This window comes from Pinus tabuliformis, chromosome 8, assembly GCF_031772625.1.
Source record: "Pinus tabuliformis cultivar Carrire ecotype Pingquan chromosome 8, CPIR1, whole genome shotgun sequence".
NCBI lineage: Eukaryota > Viridiplantae > Streptophyta > Pinopsida > Pinales > Pinaceae > Pinus > Pinus tabuliformis.
The window spans coordinates 1,585,023,844-1,585,037,605 of NC_142294.1; positions in this window are offsets into that span (position 1 = coordinate 1,585,023,844).

The following is a 13,762-nucleotide window of genomic DNA, read 5'->3' on the forward strand; positions in this document are numbered from 1 at the left end:
AGGAGTTCTAAGTCAAAGAAGAGGAAACAAATTAAAAATAATGACTAATGCTAAACAAGGAGTGTAGGACCAATGTTGGAGTTGCAATTGAGTTCCGTACTATGAAATTTGGCTTTCCTTCCCTTGCATTGATATGTTGAGGTCATTGGACTATGTGTGTCGAAGATTAACTAGCTAGTGGGAGGCTTAAAATAAGATTCAACCATAAGTGTTCGAAGATTATGTTGATAAAACACTATGTGCTTGCTAAATAAGTTGATAAACCACTTGGGTGCCTTATATAAATATGATAAACCACTCAATATGGTGAATTGAGCCACTATGGTGCTTTCCATGAGGTTGATAAACCACCTAGACAATGGCTACATGCTCTTGTAGTGCTTTCTTTGGAAAAGTAGCTAATAAACCACCTAGATAGTTGATTTAGACTCTTAAAACTGAGAAATACCCTAGATGAGCCTTAGGTAAATTTATTGAGAAAGCATCCCTTTAGACTTTGAATATGGCTTGAGGGTCATCAACTACAAGAGAGATCAGGTTTAGCTGGCCTATGGTTGGGTGGAGAGTTGAAGTCTCTCATTCAGTTGCTAGGAGCTTGAAGCTATTTTATCTAATTATAATAACTTATGCATAAATTAACTATGGATGATGGAATTTTTTGATATGTTATTGGTAAATTTATGGTTCAACACTACTCATGGAAGGTTATTTAATTCATCTCATGTTCATGATGAATTATTTTCTTTAATGCGTTTATGGTTATGTAAATTTTTAGCACTACACGATGGTTATTATCTTCATGAACTATAAGGTTAATTATATGAATATGTCTGGATGAATGAGGTCTTTTTGCTAACCTGTTATTATAGGTGTTTCCAACTATATAACATTTTTAATATAAATTTAATGGTTCATTTCCATACTTAAGATTGTAATATATATCATATGCTATGAAGTGTAGATTTTAAACTTGTACAAAAATTATCTGAAAATAGATTCTCATATATATATATATATATATATATATATATATATATATATATTCTCCTGGAACCCAAATCAAGAAAACTAGATTATTCCTTTCAATGTTACAATACATTATATACATGTGGAAGCATTCATAAACCCCAACCCATTAACCCTAGATTAACACATAATTATAGTTTCCTTGATCGGATCTACAAAATACCATGCGAAAAAACCATCATGCCCCAAGCCATGCACAAAAAACACACGCAAAAAACCATGGGTAGGTTCACCCATCATCCTAGGGTCCGTCCAAATATTATTGGGTCCACATAAAAAAAAAAATCTAGGGCGTTGCAGTAGACCCCAAGCAGGGGCCTACCGACCCTTCATTGCGCCCAATGCAACGTAACAACACCTGTGGATAGTTGTGGAAAGAATATCACCCATACCCAACATGAAGGGAAATGATGTGTTGTGTGTTAAGTGAGGATCCAAATTTTTCTTATCATCATTTAGATTAGGAGTGATGCAACAATTCTATGGTTTATGCACACTTTTATATCGTTGTGATTCCATGAAATTCATTAATCATAACTTGGTGTGAAGATTTTTTGGGAAATATGGATCTTGGAGCCATTTCATTATTTTTTTTAGGATCTAAGATAAATTAATACTTTTTAGTACCCTTGAGCTCTTTTGGACATAGTCTAGTACCTCTGAAGGACTGTTCTTAGGATTCAACAATTGTCTCATAAACTAGGTGTTTTGGTAGAAGCATTGATTCTCCACGAAAGTCTAGTAAATTTACCTCTATTCTCCTTCTCTCTAAGTATTAAAAGAAATATGAAACTTATCCAAGATTAAATTTCCTTTTAATTTACTTTTTATTCAAGTCATATACTCCTTCATCTTCCAAGTGTTGTTTATATCCAAATACTTTGAGGAAGACTCTCAATTTCATTTGCAGATGCATCCAAGAATCTAGGCATTTGGATGGACAAGGAAAGTATTCATTGAAAGTGGTATAGATTTAGTTTGGATCAGGTTTTGGGACATGCACAATTTGTAACCAGAGAACCAAGATGGGGTCCAACATTGGTGGCTCATATGCACATGGTTGGATTTACTTGTGAATTTGAAGGGGAAATCTAGGACTTGGGGAATCTAGATGCATTAGAGAAATGTTGGGGTCTAAAATGGGCCTCCTAAGGAATATTATTTGTTCATCTCGGAAAAATTGTAATTTTTATTGATATAGTAAAATTACATATTGTAGATGTAGTTGCATATGCTATATGGTGAGGCCTTTCATTATAAAAAATAGAATGTATCAAAAATAGATCTTTAGTTCTCCACGCAGGGAGAAACTTGATTAGCTATGTTTTTTAAGTGATAAAAAAAAGGCTCCTCGCAAGGAGTACTGTTATCTGTCATATATATACATCTAGAGTGTCTAACTATACAACATTATGATAAATTAAGAAAAATAAAAAATGTAAGAATAGGCCCCTCAGATCCAGATTATGATGTGTGGTCCATATAAGGGCGATGGTAATATTGGTATTGTTCACCATCCCTCTGCTCCTCTACCATCCATGTACCATGAGGCTGGTTCGCAGCTTCCTTGGATAAATAATTGGCAAGTTGGTTGCATTCCCTGTAGATATGGTGATAGACAAAATGATTAAAGTGAGAAATGAGTCTGTGAGACTCCTCCAAAACAGGTCTAAGAGAAAAAGAATGACAGTTTGCTGAGTTGTTTATCCAGTTGATAACATTCTTGGAGTCCCGAAAAATTTGTATTTTTCTGCACTGTTTCTCCATGGCAAAGTGTAGAAGATGTCTTAGGGTGATTATCTAAGAGTAGTTATTGTTGCCCCTTTCGAGTCCCATTTGTATTTTAAAGTAGTGGGTGGTAGAGAGGTATAGTATGGAACCCGCAACACAACCTGCATCCTATGCAGATCCATCGAAATATGCCCAAGGGTATTCTCAATTAATGACCTCACGGACAATGTTCCTAGAAGCAAGGGCCACCTCGTTCTTAGGTATGGATATGTAGGTGGCCTAAATTGGGCAGAGATGGAGGGCCAATGAGGTAGGGTATTATGGAAGATGTGTTGGTTCTATGCAATCCAAATTGCCTAGCAGAGGAGGAGGGGAAGGTTCCTGGCCTTAATCGGAGCAATGTTATTCCACCATGATGTCCATGCGTCCAAGGCAGAGGTACCATGCAATTGACATTGTATATTTATGGATCAGAGGGTGGTGTTCCAGAGATCCACTGTGATCGAGAAGGTAAGGAAGCGGCGGTCAATAGTTTCGGTGCTGTTCTTGTAAATGCAACACCAGGTTGGACCATGATGTGCTCTTTTGTTGAGGTTGTCCCCCATGGGGACCTTGTTCTTGAGAACTATCCACATGAACAGTCTCATCCTAGGGGGCGCCTTAAGTTTCCACATATGTTCCACCAATGTTCAGCAATTGGTGGTCGATGGAAAGTAGTGATACAAAGGTATCCTTCCTTCGGGGAGTATCTTCCATTTTTTGTGAGGGCCCATATGATCTCATCTTCCCCCTCTATGATCCTGATATGCGATTCAGATAAAGCAACAATGTATTCCCCCCAATGTTGATGCCAGATCTATGGGAGGTGAAGATGATGAGCAGTCTTCCATGCCTGATGAAGTATGGTGGAGTGCTTTGGATCTTCTATCTGATTAATATAAATGATACCTGCATTGTTGAGTAGTTGCATCAATTCCTGTGGGAGCTTGTGTGAATTTCCGCTGCCAATCCAGGGATCTAGTCCAATGTGCACCCTTGTGCTAGCCTGTATTCTCTAGGTGATCCCATCTCGGATGAGGGGTAGAGAGTTTATTATTGCTTTCCATATAATAGAAATCCCTGTCTTATTCTAGTTGGGGCGACGGATCCAGTCCATCATGCTATGGGGAGATATATATTTCGAGTATGCCACCCTCATCCATAAGCTACGTGTAGTGACTAGTTGCCACCCTATCTTGGCAGCCAGTGTAAAAGAGAAATCATACACTCTTTTGATTCCCCATCCCCCCCATTTCTTAGGTAGAGCAAGTAAGTCCCATCTGGCCCAGGAAAAAATTCTACCGGATTGATTTCCCTTCCAGAGAAATCTGCAACAAAGATTTTGTATTCAAGAAAGTATGCCCCTAGGGATCTAGGCTAAGGACATCTAGTATACTAGTGTGGCTTCCAGTACTGCTTTAATAAGAACTAGTCGACCCACTCTAGAGAGGTACTTGTGGTGCCAGATGTTAAGCCTTTTCTCTAGCTTAGAAATTAACCATGTCCAATCTGCAATCTTATATCCAAGGGGTTTTAGCTAGTAACCCAGGTACTTAAGACCATCATCCAACTGCAACAGAGTAAATGGGAATCTATGGAGGGTGAAATGTATTTCATGAGGTGAGCATCCTGAAACCGTTAAGGTGGACTTATGACAATTGATTTCCATACCTGTAGCAATGCGAAATAATGTCATGATATTCTGAAGATCGGTCAAATCCCCTATACCCCCATTAAGGAATATCAACACATCATCTACAAAGAGGAGGTGGGTCAGTGTACAACTGTCCGTAATCTTAATGCCTTGTAGCCTTCCCAGCCTGTGATCTTCCAAGATGAGTCTATTGAGGCCCTCCATAATGAGCAGAAATAATAGAGGGGAGAGAGGGCATCCCTTCCCGAGACCTCTTTCTGAGTGAAAGAAAGGGGATGTCGATCCATTGATAAGGACACTAAAAGTAATATTTGTGATGCAACACATGATCCATTGTATAAAATCAATGGGGAAACTAAGATGAGTTAATAGCATTCTGATGTATAACCAGCTAGCACGATCAAAAGCTTTTGAGAGATCTACCTTGAGAATCATACCTTTCATCTTCTTCGTCTATACAGAATGCAACACTTCTTGTGCCATGCTAACAACTTCATGGATCTAACAGTCCTGATGGAAATAAAATTGTTCAGAAGAGATATGTGAGGATAGAATGGGATGGAGGAAGTTGGAAATGATCTTATAGATATAATTGTAGAGGGAGATGGTATGGGAGTCTTCAAAAGAGGTAGAGTTATTAGATTTGGGGATGAGCGCAATAAATGTGGTGTTGAAAGCTTCATATATTTGCCCAAAGATTATGTAGTCTTTGATGACCTTGAGAAGGTCTTCTCCAAGAAGATTAAAGAAAACCATGTAAAACTCAACCAACGAACCATCTGGTCCTGGACTCTCATCTTTCTTGAACCATTTCAGAGTGGCTTCAAGCTCCCCCATAGTGACTGCTTTGTTGAGGTCCAAAGCATCCTCCTGGTCCACAAACTAGGGAAACAGTTGTGCTACATGGATGATTTCAGCCAATGATGCATTGGGGGGAGCTCTATAGAGCTGCTTGAAGTGAGATGTGCCAAGGGAGGCTAAGTGCTGAAAGGTGTTCACTCTGTTGCCCGGCTCATTATTCAAGTGCCAAATGGTGTTGATTGCTTTTCATCCATTGGCATATTTATGATAGAATTTTGTGTTATCATCACCTTCAAGTAGCCAAATGGCTCTGCTTTGCAACCTCCATGTTTCCTCTTTATCTTTCAGTATTTTTCCTCTTTGTGCTACTAAGGTTGTGAGCCTCTCCTTTTGTTCAGGTGTTGTGTATCCTCTTCCATGTTCATCCTCCAGTGCTACAATCTCATCTTCAGTATTCCTCAGGGTTTGTTCATCCGCCAATCTCTTATTGTGTGCCCATATTTTTGATAACCTCTTAAGCTCACTTAGATTATGGGAAAATCCTTCTGCAATATTCCCTCCTATAGTAGGCGGGTGTGACTTCCAATAATTAGTTACCAGCTTAATGTAGTCAACATCTTTTAACCATGTGGAGTTGAACTTATATGGTGTTTTAGGTTTATTCATACCTCCTCTGACTTCAAGGTAAATCAGTGAGTGGTCTGATAGCCCCCTGAGCCTACCTACTGCCTATAGTTGAAACCTATACCTAGCAGTTGCTCTTTGATGAGAAAGCGATCTAATCTTCTGGCAAGCCTATCCTCCCTAGTCCTTTTGTTTCTCTAGGTGGTTTGTAATTTAGCAGAAGGGATATCAATAAGGCTATGGTTCTCTGGCATATTTTCAAATAAATCAGATATCGAATTAATTTGATCAAGATGACCCCATGATTCTGAATATCCAATACATAAATTAAGGTCTCCTCCAAGAATAAGGTTCTCTACTTGAAGTAGATTGGAACGTAATAGATGCTCCCAATAAGCACCTTGATTTTGGCATGGACCATATACATTGATGAGTCTGATGTCAGTACCAAGATCAGATGAGTAAATATCAGCCCCAAGATGTCCAGTACCTCCCCAAATGTTACCAAGCTTAATTGTCATGGTGTTGAAACCCATCGCAATGCCTCTGGATCATCGATTAACATCTAGGGAATGAAATATCCATCCAGCGAGCATGGATTAAAGGAGGCGAGAGATGGATTTGGCTAACCCTAGAGTTTCCTGAAGGAAAATGAAATCTACCAGTTCAGTACTTAGAAGCCTCTGAAATGTTAGTTTTTTCTCGGGACTAGCTAACCCTCGACAATTGAAAGAGAGTAGCTTCATGAGGGAGATGGCCTCAGGGTGTTCTGTGCTCTAAGAACCTGGTCTATGGCAAGCTGACGACCTGAGACAACTTCCTCCCCTGCTTGCTATTTGGCTTTGGAGAGTGAGGAGGGGCAACCCCGAGGACGTTTCAGAGGGATGGGGGAGGGTACAATTCCAATGCCAAATGTATTAGGAGCCTGTGTTTGAGATAGAGATCTGAGTGGGTAACTATGAGAGTGAGGCCCCTACTCAAAGTTAGTGGGTAGGGTAGTAGAGTTTGCTTCCGGGAAGGTTGGGGGTGTACATGAGAAGGTGGGGGGAGGGGGTTGTATTGTGCAGGCCAGGGAGCTAGGAGTCAGGCCGGAAGTAACAATACAAAATTGATCAACAGAGGATGAAGTAAATAAACATGACGATGAAGTGAAAATCAAAGAACATGGAGTAGAGAGAGGCATACCCGAAGATAGCATAGCCACAACAACTACCCTAGCCCTGGTCATAGGAGGAGAGGGAGGTTGAATGGGTGCATTGTCATGCTTCTTTGGATTCTCCTTGCTCGGATTTGTCGATGTTGTTTTAGTGTTGATGTGCTACTCGGGTTCCTTGGTAACTTCGGGTGGAATTGTCTTCCCCTAGTCCACTGCTTTAGTTGTCCCATTTAGAGGGAAATCATTGAATAAAGGACCCACCTTGTTGCACCTCCTGTACCTAAAGGGAACCTCTTCATAATCAAGGATTTGTATTCGGGAGTAATGTTTCGAGAGCAGGGTAATATGCTCTTGTAGTCCTTCTCCAATATCAAGGTGAACCAATATCCTTGCATATTCCATGATGCTTGTAGTCAGGTATGATTTATCATGCTCCTCATAAGTACCCAATGCATTCTCGATGCACCTAAATATGTCCTTCAACCAAAAGTGTAGGAGTAGGCCCAGTAATCTGACCCATAGGGGCCCTGTGCCCAAATTTCTCTCTTTGAGGGTTGAATAAAGGGTTCCATATTTTGAGGAGCACAGGGGCTTGTTCAATGTGCCAGATACTAGATAGTACCTAAGTGGTATGTTTGTCTCTTACAAATCACAGCGCAAACCATCCCCGCACGAAGGCTTGAACAAAAGGTAGCTTTGCCATGTGTTTTCCCCATATCTCTAATGTTCATTACCTGAGCCTAGCCATGGAGTAGTTCCTTCCTTGAACCATACTCACCAAGACCATGTCTGCAGTATCCATGGCTTCACCCCACTGTATGTCCTCAACCAATCGTAGAGTAATGTCCTGAGCCCTAGCCTTGAAACACTTTGCCTTTTTCCCAATCTTATGGTTCTTGTCATGAGCATCTGCCAAAGGATCGCACTGGTGGTGGTTTTTATTATTTGGTCCAAAACCTCTAGGGTTTATTTCTAGAACCTAAGAGGAGCTCGCAAAACACCTAGAAGTGGGAGCCATTTAATGCTGAGGGAGAGGGGTTTGCTGAGGTTATATCGAGGGTCCTTCTGTGGAAATGGATGAAGGGAAATGTGAACCAATGGGGAGAGGGTGAGGTGGATAGCCTAAGGGGTCAATGGTGTAGTCAGACCCTATGCACCTAGCTGGAAATTGTAGGGTTTCCAGTGGGGGGAGTAGAGGATTCTAGCCATGTGAGGGGGTCTTCAGACAGGGAAATGATCAGGTAGGAGGGACCTAAAAGTGATGGTAGGGGTGCATGGACATCTGACAGGTCACTGATATGAGGAAACAACACTTTTGAGCTCGAGGGAGGCATCTTCTAGATGGAGACATCAACAAAAGGGTCATAGGAGTAATCTACCTAATCGAATTCCATGCCTAACTATTCGGAAAAGACCTACCAGCTACCCTTGGATGTTACCAACTGTTATCTTCGTAACTGTACCAACTGTAGAGAGAACGAAGCTTGTCAGAGATCATGGTCGTATAGAGGTAAACGAGGTCACAAGGTATCACGGGCACGGAGGGATGAACGACGATGGGGAGCGAAAGCCGGTTCTCGTGAGGGTGGACAGACGTGGTCACTATGTAGGGTTCTGGTGTGGAACCTTGCCATTGTCCATCTTATACCACTCGTCATGATAACCAATGTTTGATACAACATGGAATCAGAAGTGATGATGGAACGATCATGGTAACTGCCATGAAAATTTCTTTCTATTAAGGTTTTCATCTAATGGGACCACCCAGTACTCATTGTATTTCCCTCTATAGTCCATCATTAATGAGAGATCTCCTTTGGATGTTGTGATTAGAGCATGGCTAGATCAATCACCCTTATTTACTCTAGGCCCCTCTTAGTCCACTATGAGTTAATGGGGAGGGGGGGTTGTCCATTGTGGGGATTCCCATTGAGGGTCCCATGTTAAAAGAGCACCATATCATGGTAAGGGCATGATCAATGACCTACATTCATCCTAGGGTGCCCTCTAGTCCACCGTGAATTAACAGGGGGTATGAAACGAGAAACAACCTCTATTAAACCTATTTGATTTTTGAGTACCAAAAATTGGATATAATGGGAAAATATTGCAAAGCATGATAGGGAAGGGATAGGTGGGGCCTATGCCTATATTGATGTGGTAGTACCATAGGGATATGAAAGGGACAACATCGATTCCACTTATTTTCCCATTGCGATGTGGACCCCAATTAACCTAACATTGTAGTGCCACGTGGCCCATATGAGGATGCCATATGGTAGCACATTGATAACACAAATTAATGTCATCCTCACATGGAAGTGCCATGTGTATGCTATGTGGTATCTTAATGCTAACGTGGTCTAATATTATTAGTTGAACTTTAAATGGGAATACTTTTCAATGTGGGATTCAGATCGAGATAAAATTTATATCACCAGAAAGATATCAACAGGTTGAATGCAATGGTGGAATTTGTTTTGAGTGTAGATAACATTAGAAAATGAGGAATTTTGTAACCCCGTATTCATAATAGACCTTGGAGATTGGTTAAAATCAATAGATAACACCTTCTGCACCCCAAGATAATACAAGGGAGTGAGAGGGAGTGTTACAGAAACTATGGCTTTTGATAACATCTTCATGTTTAAATATTGAAATATTTAGAAACATATAACAAGATAAATAAAGTATAATTTTACTACTCTAACCTCCTATTCATAATAGCAACATGTAATCAATAATTGAAAGATTCAAAAAGAAGGGACACACTAGATTTACACGTAAAACCACAATTCAAGAAGCATCCATGGGAAAATAATACTTCTTTACTAAAAAAATATCCAATATTAGAAAGAGAACCTCAACAATTACTTCACTACTTTATGAAGATGATACTTTGATATTTTGCATTTTGTTTCTCATGGGACTTCCTAGCCTTTATTATATACCAATAAATATTAGGGAATTACATCCCAATAACATGTGGGATAATGTAATTTCACGTTTTTTATAAAATGGATTATTGCAAGGGTATTTTACTCCATGATGAATGTGGGATGCAACTCTTTTACATAAAATTAGAGTTTCTTATAAAATAACCTAGAAGTTATTACTTTCCAAAATGGTACATTCCAACACTCCACCTTAATGATAACTAGGGAGATAAAACATTTATGGAGGAATGTGGCATTACATCAACACTCTGCCTTGATGAAAGCTTCCCACATTTCTAAAAAATTTCAAAGCATACAAACTTCACCTCTATCAAGGATGTAAGGAAGATATCAAAAATATGTTGAATACTATCACAAGAAATTAGCAACACTTCTAAGAAAGTCTAAACATTGTCACCTATTAGAAAGCAACACTTTTGAGGAAATATGAACAAATAACACTCTTAAAGAAATTTTAACACTTTCACCAGCAACAAGAAATACTCTTGAAGAAGTTTGGACATTGTCACTAGTAAGAAAGTGATGCTAATGAGTGTGTTTAAACAAACAACACTCCTAATTAGATCTAAATATTATCAGGAGCAATAAGCAATACTCATAAATCAGTATAAACAATGTCACCTTGAATGTTGATAAAACACAAGAATATGTAGAACTATATCACCTAATAATTGTGTATGATACAAAATTATATGAAGTCCTGAAGCATCTATGAAATGCATTCTGTGACCATTCATCACTCCAACCATGGTCTATCCTAATAGTTAGAACTGGTTCATGGTTTTTCCTTGAATGTATTTGCTGTAAAGATTTGAAAGCATAACTTTCATTTTTCCAATAATTTTGATTCCATGGTAAATTCTTCTGATTCTTATGAGGATGATGATATGGATTAGTAATATTTCTGAGAAAGTATACAAAAAAATTATCAATCATGTCAATAGTTTACTCAAAATAGTAATTAGAGGGTAACTCTCCCAACAACCTATTTTAAACTTCACCTGCAACAAATAACACTTATTGAAAATTTTCATGACTATATGTAGGTAGTGAGGTAGGAGTAGTAATATTATATCTGAGATCTATTCTATATGTATGTATTTCAAGGGAAATATGACTAAAATTGAATTTTCCATTGTTTGCATGTCCACCTCTATTATTTCCCATATTTCTCAATAATTGGGACTAAATACTTGAAGTTTTATTTTCGAAGTTGGGAGAAACAACATGAGTAGTGGTTAATAAACCATGTGATGAAATAAAAAAATCAACATCAATAGTCTTATAATTAAATGAAGTACAATAAATATAATTAGTAGATGATTATGGCTACTTAAAAACATTAGTATCCTTAACATTCTCTAAACGAATGACTTCCAACTCAAGTTTATTTTTCCAATTCTATATGTTTTGAATAGTCTTATCCTTCTCAATCAGTTATAGCAACAAGGAGTTGCGATCTTCTTTCAAAATTTGACATTGATTTTTCAATCATGCTTGTTCTATTTGTAACTAAGAAACAATACATGGTATGGTAAGGACTTCTTAATGAAGCAGATAAACAACCTTCATTTCTGAGGAATAGGTAGCAACATCATCAATAATTATATATATAGAGGCTTAAATTTTCCACACCTCAACTAGTTTATCTTCAGTTGTTATATGTAATTGTAGACTATGTGAGATAACTTTCCTAATGAGTCTTCTTGCCTATTTACAATTCTCTTCCCATATATCTAAGTTTTTAGGATCATTAGGTTTCTTGTGTTCACCATTAACTAGCCCTCATAGGTTCTTATTCCTGATAACATCAACCATATTTTTCTTCCATGGAAGATAGTTAGTGACAAAACACTTATGGATTTAAACAACCTTTGATGTCATAATGAATAAAGAAAAAAACTAATAAACTAAGAATTTCATGTAAAAAACTAAAAAAAAAGAGGATCCCAACTCCATGACAAAAAATATCACTATGACAATCACAAAGAACTGTGAAAAGTTATACAGATGTGTAAATCATAGATTTGAGATCTAAGGAGGCAAATTGCTATGTATAGCTCTACAAATATTGTGACAAAGTGAGTGATATAATATAAAGCATAAATGATCCCAATTCCACACTAAAAATTACCATACTTTGCAACAAAAATCTAAAAAAAGAAGAACTATGTCTATATACCAAAGTCCAATATTATCAACCAAAAAAAATGTAGAGGGTTAATTTATGAGTTTATTGGTGGAAAAAAGCATATAAAAGCATATATATTATAATGTAACTTTATATATATATATATATATATATATATAATTTTATTATCTATAATAATAATATTATGATATATGTTTTAGTATAATATATTATATAATAAAAATACATGTAGAAGTTTTAGTTAACCCCATGAGAAACAACAAAAGAGGTAGCCCATTTGGACTAGTTTTTTTTTCATTTTTGGTTACCAAATTGGTTCTTTGCTAAGTAAAAATAGATAAAAAAAGCCCACATATTTTCTTTTTAATGTAGCCAAAACCAAGCCACATGCCAAGGTTTTATGGGGTTATAGCTTGAGTAGTAAATTTGCATGGAAACAAAAGAGGAAATGAAAAAAATTGTAGCAAACCCAAATCAAAATTAACAGCAACAAATATGTGCATTGTGCAACAAACATAATGTGTTTGTATGGATTTAAGTCAACTATTTTTTTCATAATATTGAAAATATGCAGAAACATACAAAAACATAAACAACAAATAAATTTACTAATTTAACATCCTATGCATAATAGCAACACTTAATTAACAATAGAAACGAGGCAAAATGAAATACAAACACCAAATTTACATAGTAAAAATCTAATTGGGAAAATATCCATGAAATGGTAGTAGTTCCTTTACTATCTTCATAAATCTGGAATCTTATAAAGAGCACCTCCACAAATACTTCACTACTTTACAAATATAAGAATTTGATATTTTATGTTGCGTTTCTCATGGTACTCCCCTACCTCTATTATATACTAAGAGATATAAAGGAATTACATCCCAATAATACATTAGTCCTTGTCATTAAAACTCCTTTGCTATTGAGAGGTCATAGGTTCAATTATATTGACACTCTCACTCTGTGGTTGAGCCAATAGAAAGTGATCCATTCAGGTGGAATTTCCTTATACAAATATTCTGTGGATGTAACGATCATTTATCTATGGGGTTCATGAACCACATGGAAAAAAATATATGTAGGTAATATAATTTCACCTCTTTATATAATAGATGATTACAAGGGTATTTTACTTTGTGATGAATGGGGATATACTTCTTTTATACAAAAATAGAGTTTCTTCTAACATAACCTAGACATTATTACTTTCCAAAGAGACACATTCCAACACTTGATTATTGACATATATTAAGAAAACAATGGATTTTGATAGAAGAAGTCATGTAAAATTTAGGATAGGGACATTGAGACCCGTCAATTTGCACATTATTAAAGAAGAAGATTATGCAATCCAACTCAAGGCGCAAAATGTTTCCTATAATACTGCTAGAGAAAGGGGTTTTTAAATATTTAGAGATGTGCATTGTGTTTATGGTACATTGTATGACACTTTACCGATCTTTGGTTAGAGTAAGAAAACTCATAAATGCTTATATACTTAGTATATGATGAAAACATCTTTATTTAAATATGACACAATTGACTCCAAAATTAAAATTAACCCTCAACAAAGAGAATCAAATTATGCATACAAGAATCCATCTTTTGAGAAA